The sequence below is a fragment of the Triticum dicoccoides genome, chromosome 3B (assembly GCF_002162155.2).
Source record: "Triticum dicoccoides isolate Atlit2015 ecotype Zavitan chromosome 3B, WEW_v2.0, whole genome shotgun sequence".
Classification (NCBI taxonomy): domain Eukaryota; kingdom Viridiplantae; phylum Streptophyta; class Magnoliopsida; order Poales; family Poaceae; genus Triticum; species Triticum dicoccoides.
In genome coordinates, this window is record NC_041385.1 from 126,952,776 (window position 1) to 126,962,097 (window position 9,322).

General features: G+C 43.2%; 1 long non-coding RNA gene across 6 annotated transcripts; it reads left to right on the plus strand.

The window, feature by feature from the left end:
• Positions 1–2,868: 2,868 nt before the first annotated feature.
• Positions 2,869–7,785, plus strand: LOC119275126. 6 transcript variants are annotated; one of them, XR_005135508.1, is made up of 6 exons: positions 2,869–3,514; positions 4,349–4,774; positions 5,040–5,108; positions 6,294–6,368; positions 6,514–6,615; positions 7,460–7,785. It is a non-coding gene; the product is annotated as an uncharacterized LOC119275126 (long non-coding RNA). The 6 variants fall into 6 exon arrangements; XR_005135504.1 differs by having other exon boundaries at positions 2,870–3,514; positions 4,349–4,803; positions 4,891–5,108; XR_005135505.1 differs by lacking the exon at positions 2,869–3,514 and adding an exon at positions 3,522–4,258 and having other exon boundaries at positions 4,349–4,803; positions 4,891–5,108.
• The last annotated feature ends 1,537 nt before the right edge of the window (positions 7,786–9,322 follow it).

The window sequence follows — 9,322 nt, forward strand, 5'->3', positions numbered from 1 at the left end:
CTCGTGTTATCTGCGAGATTGGACAAAACAGTTCAAGGGTCTTCAGGGGGTAAATTGTTGAATATTCAGAACCTGCTGTGGAAGAGACTGAAAGAGCCTTTTGCCCCGGAGGCAGACTGATTGAACGCGGGAGATGGTTTGACTCTGTTTCCTGTGGAGCTACACTTGGCGGAAATGATGTACATGGAGGAGTCAATTGATCACTTGCCCCACATTTTGCTCTGCCTCGGCCAACATGCCCCATCTACATTGCAATTGTTAAAATGCCCCGTTTTTGCTATGCCTCTTGACAAAATAACCCACACTAAAAATAAACACATATTTTTAGTTAACTACTTAGTGTCATTTTCATCAAATTTTCACCATTAATTAACATGCCTAACTAATAACTAACTAACCCTAGCTCACAGTTAAGTGTTTAAATATGCCATCTTACTTAGATCAATACATAGATCATTACTTTATCATATTCATGCATGTTTGCATCAACTAAAATGGAGTAAATAGCATAAAACTACTATTTTACAGGCTATGGTTTCAAAAAACTACCGGTTTTTAATTTTTCGCTGATAACTACCAAGTCAGGGGTTGGCTGTTTCAAAAAACCCTAATCACGGAGTGCTTTAAAATTGATAGTGATTATGACAGTTGGGACCCGCACATAAGAGAACCGTTTGTTTGACCGTTTGTTTGACTGTTACCTTAAATGTAAGGCCCACATGTTAGTATCTATGTAAGTTTTCTTAAAAGCAATCAGGTCCCTGTAACTTTAAAAAAAAGCAATCGGGTCCCTGATATTTTCTGGAAAAAGCAATCAGGTCCCTCATGTTTTCTGGCCAAAGCAATCACGAACGGCGCCGGCCAAGCGAAAGACGGCAGCTGGGCCGCCACATTCCTCGTCGCGAAGGCAGGGTTCTCTAGTCGGGGCGACGGGCTAGGTGGAGGAGCTCCTGGCCATGGCGCACGACTGGTGGCGGCCCGAGCCCCTAGCCATGGCACGGCTCGCGGCAGCCCTTGCTCCTCGGCGCGCTCCTAGCCATGGCGTGCGGCTCATGGCGGCCCGAGCCCCTGGCCATGGCGCAGCTCGCGGCGGCCTTGCTTCTTGCTGCGCTCCTGGCCATGGCGCGCGGCTCGCGACGGCCTGAGCCCCTGGCCATGGCGCGGCTCATGCTCCTGCACTGCGGCTGCTCCTCCTCGCGGCGTTCATTCCCGCCGTCGTGCTTGTCTTGGCGCGTGACGGATGGTGGAGGTGGCCGTCGGTGGGTGGTGGTTGCCGGGAGGGGGAGAGGAAGAAGAAGAAAGTGACAGGAAGAGAGAAGAGAAGATAGGAGGAAGAAGAGGCAACTTACACATGGGTCCCACACGTAAGTTAACGGTCAAGCAAACGGATTGTTTAGGAGTGGGCCCGACCTGTCATAAAACGATTTAAATCGCTAACAACGAGTGTTTAGGGTTTTTTGAAACAGCTAACCCCTGACTCGGTAGTTATCAGCGAAAAATTAAAAACCGGTAGTTTTTTGGAATCCTAGCCTGTAAAGTAGTAGTTTTATGCTATTTACTCACTAAAATGGGAATTATGGATTACACCTTAGTTAACCTTTCTTTTTCTTTTGTTAAGGAATAATTGGAAATGTCTATATGATGTTGAGTAAATAGGCAATATTTTGATTAATTTAATCCAAGAATAAATCACTAGCATGGCATTGACAGAAATAAACACATGCTGATATTCGATCATGCAAGCACATACTACGCTAATCGGTTGGTCAAAAGCAATTGAAATTTCCCAAAATGATAGTCATAGTAGTTTTTTTGTTGTTGAGATTTTTAAACAATTTTGGCCAAAATTTGATTGAAAATAAAAAATCAATAAATCTCTACTCCAAATTTGATGAAAATTTACGAGATTATTGCCGTTGTGTAAAAAAATCATAAATTTCTAGACACTTTTTTGGGGTCAATTTTTTGGCTGAAAATGCAAAATCGGCTTTAGATTGAGAGGATTGAGAGATTCATTAGTTTTTCCTTTTCAACCAAAAATTGGAACCAAACAAAAGTGTCCATAAGAAATTGAAACGTTTCTCTAAAATGAACACTAATATGATGATCATTCTGGGAAAGTTCCACTTTTTTTTACAACCCAACTACAAATTACAACGAAATACCAATTCAACCCCTACTTGGCATGCCCAGTCATCATTGACTTTGATCAGAACCCGAGACCTGGGTTGTGTTTTTGAACCTTGTGGTAACTTGAGGGTGTATTTTATTCGGTTTCGGAGTTGAGGGTTGTATCTGAACCGAGTGATTAGTTTAAGGTTGAAATGTGGACTTTTATCTTTTTTTGGGTGAGCGGTTGCTGAGCCTTAGCAAAATGGATTAGCTCTCCCGTCCAACAAAAATGCTCATGTTCCACGCTCAATGCCCGGAAAAGCGAGGTAGCACACACGTTGTTAGCAGCGCGGGCCTTCAATTTCAATTATTAATATATAAAGCCTGATAAGCATGTCTTAGGTTGGTACACAAATAGGATCCCTGATAGCGGGAGATAAGAGATTCATATAAGAGAACATAAGTAAACAGCCTTCCGCCTGAGCTTCCAAGATCTCTACTCCTAATGTCTCAGTGGTAGGTCGCGTTCCGGGTTTTATTTTCGTCCCACCTCACCCGGTCTTTTTTAGTACTTCTTTGGTACTTCCTTCCCCCTCCCGCTCAGCCGCAATGAACCAAAAAAAAAACGATCCAGCCGATTACCCCACTCGCCCCCACGCGCCCAATCTTTCGTCGCATCCAACTAAGCCGAACGAGAAAAAACCAGCTAAAGCAAGCCGGCGAAAATTAACCAGCGAAAAAAATCGCCCCACTCTGCGCCCTCGAGCGTGGTTTCGTGCCCTCGAGCGAGAAACAGTCGCCCGACACTAGTCCCTCCTTCGCCCGCCGCCTCCCTTCGTCCCTTCACCGCCGCCGCCCTTCGTCCCTTCGCCGCCCCCGCTCCATCCATTCACCGTCGCCCTGGCACTGATCCGGCGTGTAAATCGCACATCACAAGCGCCGGCCTCCACTGATCCGGCGCTGGTCCAGGATCCGGCGCCGATCCTGGTCAAGACCCGTCGCCAGAGACGTCCAGGATCCGGCTACACCTTTCACCAGCCGCCGCCGAGGAGCCCTACGCCGCAGCTAAGATCCGAGAGGAGCAGCCGCCGCCGAGGTTCGAGAGGAGCTGGCCACCACGACCTCCCTCCCCAGCCGGCCGCCACCACCTCCTCCCCCACCCCCTCCCCCACGTGCCTGGCATAGGTGGGTCTCAGGCTCCCTCCTACCTCCGTCCAAGGCTAGGAACTCCCCTCCCCTCCCGATCTCCTCCCTTCGTCCAAGGCCACGAGCTCCCCTCCCCTACCCGATCTGACGAAGAGAGGGCCAGGCCTTCCACTCCGGTGTTCGATGTGGCCAGATCCAGCCGGGGGACTCGCCGCAGAGCCTCCATGTCGGCGGAGCAGCAGCAGCCCAACAGAAGGTGGGTGCCCAATCCGTTTTTTGTTCATAGATTTCTGTTGTAGTTTAATTTACTTGACATTTTGCCAAGTCATAGTTTTAGGACTATCACAACATATGTATACTTTGCACCCATGTCCTCTGTCAAATTTGTTCAGTTCAAAGCATTAATACTATGACCAGCTATCCAATTTGCAGTCCAGATATATTGTTTCCTTAACCAGCAATGCAAATTTGGGGCAGCTTCAATTTTCTTGTCTGATTTTATTTTGCAATCTATAATCTGAACTGAAAGACAGGGGTACATGCGCTCAGGTTTTGTAGTTGACTAACCATTAGTAATGCAAATTAGGAGCCCCTTTAATTTCCGTGAGCTGCAAGTGCAGTTGACCAATAATCTCATACTTGCTCATAAGCTGGTGAACTGAATCAACACACCTCTTTTGGTTCCAACAAAAAAATTCCATGCTTAGGACTATAAAATTACTTCTGTATAATGTTCATATGGGTCCGGAGGACATTTTACACTTGATGTTTACTTGTGCACGAGCGAAGCAAGTCTGAGCTGCCCTGGGTCTTCTAGAAATTATTGAAGAAGCGTCACGTATCGATAGATCTGGATCCTTTGTGTTGGAAGAGCTGCTGCGTCGGACTATCATAGTTCATATCATAATGTTGATGCCTCTTTTGATATATCGCTCAAATAAGATTAGGAGGAAGGGCATCACACTCTCCGAGAGCAAACAAGATACCACGTACCGATCCTGTCAGTGCATGTAATATCACTATGTTGTATTAACAAATCTGCCTAATGTTGTATTAACAAATCTGTCTTTTCTTTTTTCACATTGTGTAGGATTTAGAATTATGACAAGGAGTCAGGGACACAATCAGATTTATACCATCCGTTGTGATGATACAAGGAAAGTAAACACATACGCATATTGTGTTCAACGTGATGATACAAGCGAAAGCTGGCCTACGCCGCCAACTAATCTGCGGCAGCGTGGAAGGAGTGTTCAAAAGCAGCAGGAACAGTTGTTCCACTGCTGGTCGGAGGGAGAGCTTGGCAAGGGAGATAGAGGGAGCTCTACAACCACGATCTTGGCATACAACCCGATGGCATCATGCCCACTTAAGCTTCTTCCATATTCCAATTCTTGCATTTGTTGGTCTTTTACTGTCAGAGCTTACGAAATCCATTACAAATGGAGGTGAGGCCAAGTCGTGAACTTGCTGAGACGTCTTTGCCTTGAATTCTAAGGCTTGAATCTAAATGGAGGTGAGGCCAAGTCTTGAACGAATACTAAGGTTTGCATCTTTTATAAAGCTTGACAGTTACTGTGTAGTTTCAGTTAACATGATAGTCACGCTTGGTGAATCTCTTTTCTTGTCCAGAGATTTCACGAATCCATTATTGCCTACAGAACAACATCCTAGGGCCCTCCCAGTTTGATTCTCTTTATTTTGCTATATCTCAACTATTACATACATCATTTATGCTCTGAAGCTAACCATTGTATGCTTTGATTGGTTGGAGCGGCAAGGTTTTCCAGATCCTGGGAGTCTATCCCTTCCAACAATCTGGAGGTAGCATAGTACATCCGTACTCGCAGGTTGGTGTCTGACTGTCTTTGAATGGTGTTGCTCCAGTGTTGTTTTCCAATGATTAATTTGCAGAAATTGATTATCTGGACATACATGTTTGCTATGTTTGCATCTTGTTTACATATCCCTGTGAGTTCTCTTACAGGAAGAATATGAGTTTGGTGTTTCTTTACTGCCTGGAGCGCCGAGTGTCTGGTACCAATGAACGGTGCACACTGATAGTCAGTGATTTGAACACTAGCTTATGCCAGATTTTACCGGTTCCGTTTTGAGCCTTGGAAGGCTCATTTCACAATCTTAATATTTTGACTACCTTTTCAAATGCCAGAGTATATTTTATATAGAAAATACCGACTGCAAAGTTATACTATCAAGTAAATTCCACACACAAAATAAATAAGAGAAACTTATATGTAACGTTGGCAGATGCTTGTTGGCATGGAACAGACATTGTGGATCCAGTGTGAGAATCTCATAGCTGCACTAACTAATTGTACTATTCTTTTAGAATGACAGCCTCCCTAAGTTTGTTTCATTTAAAATGGTTTGCCTCACTAATTGTATGTCAGGCTGCAACATCCTTAGTTCCTCCACATACGACCCTGCGACTAAACCGAGCCGCATACATCTACAACGCTTTTGTGTTGCTGATGCCGTCGCGGCCTCCCCGCATGGGTTCCCAACCTCTGTTCGCCGGCCCGCGCCCCCACATCTCCTCACATTAGTATGGCTGCCGGTTGCAGAATCGACGAGGAGGTCGCAGTGGAGGGGTGGTGCTGCAGTGGCTAGCAAGATATCATAAGCTCTCCTTTGTTCTTTTGTGTTTGAATCAGATTCAGTGGTTCTTGATTTTACAGTCATATATCGACCACCATTGGGTAAGCTCATCAAGGTTTATCTTGGTTGCAGTTTGCATAAGCTAGGTTTGGATTACACTGACCTTTGCTAGATATATTTGCTTGATACGTCGATTGCATTATATGCTAGAGGGTGCAATGCCATGTTTTTTAATGCTTGTATCATGTGCACCCTAGAGCCGTAACACTGGTTGTTTCAGGCCCTAAATAAAATCTGACACTTGAAAATTATCGGGGCATGCCGTTTGAACTACCACACCCCATATAAAATGGTGGATTATGCCATGATCGTATAAGTCTTGCTTACCCTGTAATTATGTTCATATGTTTGGACAGAGGGAATATGTCTGAGCCGCCGTTATGTGTTTCTACTAATTAAAGAACAACTAGGGTCACTTGAAAGAAGACGAGGTATATTGCGGGGCTGTTGTCGATTCATGCCTATTTGTCATTAGTTATTCTGTTTTGGCGGAATTACTATGTTATCAAATTTGAGTGTTCAACAACTTGCAGAAGTAATTACATGCCAAATTTCTAAATCTTAGTTCATATGCAGCTGGAAGAATTCCACGATAGACCATTGCTTCAAGGTTGGGAGCGGCCACAACATAATTGACATCAAAACCAGATCTGGGTCCTACATATCCGGTCTTGCTCGGTGAGATTTCTATTTTCCAATCCGTTATATACCTATGATTTATTTGCTACATGAGGTAGTGGCGGGATCACCTTTACAATGCCAAATTATATTTCTATTTCTACAGTATTAGCTACTAGCCAATAGCATGTGTTTACACTCTCATCAGTTAACAGAGTGATTAGTCATAGTAAACTATGTGCCAACTTATGTGAGTCCAATCGAACTATCTTTTACCGGCATTCCCCATTGTGTAAATTGGGATTATTTGCACCAGCCTTCATACACTCCTAAAACATGGTAGGGAAGACAAGCAAATAGGCACCAGTGGAGCTATGGCAAGGCTCAAAGGGCCATGGCCCGCCCTGGGCTAGAGCGAAAAGGAGTTTTACATGAAGTTTATCCCACAACATTGCATTGATTTTTAGTTTGGTGGTGCTATTTGCACTATCCAGCCCGCCAACATTTTTTAGGTAACTCCGCCACTGCAAATAGGTATCATGATGGTTGCTGCCTAGAGGGAAGTGAGAAGAAGAGAAGACACAACATGGAGAGGAAGACAATCAGATATATCACTTGTTGCTTTACATCTTTTGTTTGAGCCTTGCTACCTGATTGCTCTTGCAATTGAGGTTTTCCAGTGAGCGTTTTATTACTTAGATAGGCTCTTTCTGATGACACCAAGGCTACGACAATGAGTAGGCATGCTCTTTTAAAAATGGGTAGGCATACTCTTTTCAAAATGAGTAGGCATCTTTCCTTTCTGAATAATGGTAACATTAATTTGTTTACTTGTTAAGATTTCCCTTGAATGACTTACTATTGTTATGCACTTATGTTGAATGAAATTTTATCCATTTTGTAGTATCCTACAATGGTTTACAGATGGTGTGGCTCCTTGCACTAAGATGATCGATCAGAGATCTAGAGTCCTCAATACAGATCGATGACGCCTCCTCAAGATTCACTTCTTCGTAGCCCCCAACCTTGGTATAGTATAAAAACCTACAAATAAATCAGAAGAATAGGCAATTATCGGATGCTTATGTTTGTTGGTGTAGTAGCCCTCTTAAGTCCAGTCCTAGAGAAGTGTGTCGTAGAAGCATATCAGGAAGACATGGACGTGGATATGCATTATGGTTGTATTATGGACGTGGAAATGGTCGCTATATTAGCTATATCTTTTACATATTTTTCTGAGTTTGTTTTCAGGGGTGGGTCGTGGCTACCCGATAACGGTCCAATTTGGTTGTTTTATGATCTTGTCAAGATATTTCACACCATACGGATTAACTATCACCAGTTTTAGTTAATGATTCCTGATATTTATCTCCCAATGGTTATCCGTCCGCACAGTTGCATGCAACTACAAGTACAAACTAATTTTTTAACTTCCATTTCTTGATCAATTGACATTGGAAAGTTAGCACTATTAACGCACTCTTTGTAGAACACTGCTAATACACTAAAATCTATTTGAAACTTATTTTATGGAATACAAAGATTATTTTTTGATATATGTGAAATATAAACTCCTCTACACTAGAAGCACAAAGAAACATGAAATGGAACCCCACCTTGAAACACGTAAAAACAGATATGATGTTGATCTATGATATACCCCATTAACTGCAAAATTTAGCATGATGATGATGGAAGAAAGTTTTAATCAAGGTGTTATTTCGAGCAAAACCCCAACATTTTATTATTTTCCCTTGATTGCATGCCTCATTATTTAATCACCGATGCACATATGCTACCTTCATGTTTCAATCATATTTACTTACTCTTCCAAGGAATTTATGGCCAGATGTGTTCAAATGCTTTTATCTTTTGAACATGTTTTCATATGAATGAACTGTGGTGCTTTTACTTTTCATTAAGGTTGCTCGACCAAGGTTGTTCAGTGATTGTGTGCACTCCACATGCATCGTCTTTGTCGAGTAAGAAAAACATGTTTTATCTCTGATTATTTCCACATAATCTTCTTTCGGTTATTTGATTTTCTTTACGTTTGTCCCCTTATGCTCCTCTTATTCCCTCAATAAAGTTTGGCCTTGTAGCAACGCATGGGGACATACCTCGACAATAGCTATTTCAAAAAAAGAAGCAAAATGAGCGCATGATATATACCATTTCATATATCATGGCAGGAAAACCACATTGTGGTGGTCGCTTTGAGCTACGACGATGTGCATTCCTTAGCACCGGGAATTGGCCTAGGATGTCGTGGAGGGGAGAGGAGGGGGCGGGTGACACCATGGAGGGAAGGAGAGATGGCGGTGAGAGGAAGGTGCGGGTTGAATGACGTGGCTTTGAGGGGAAGCAGCAGCAAGAGGCCATGGTGAGGAGAGATTGTGGCGACGAAGCCGTGACAAGGAGAGCAGGCAGGGAGAATGAGATGTGAGTGTGAAAGTTCTGCCATGCAATGAGAGTTAGAGATTGAACTGTTTTGTTTATTGTAAGGTGAGGAGCTGTTGTTTGCTTTTTTTTTTGTGTGGGAAAAGCGACTGTATGTTGTGAGAAAAATATCACATACCTTTTTATACAGTGAAAAATAACACAGACCCTAGCCAGTCATTTCTGGAGAATAATTACCAAGTGAGTTCCTTACTAAAATTCGGATGCGACTTACTCTACTAAAAAGCAGATGCCACTCACTCGGACCATATATATTGTATATGGGCTTATCTTATTATTTTTATTTTAATATGTGTTTATATATCGC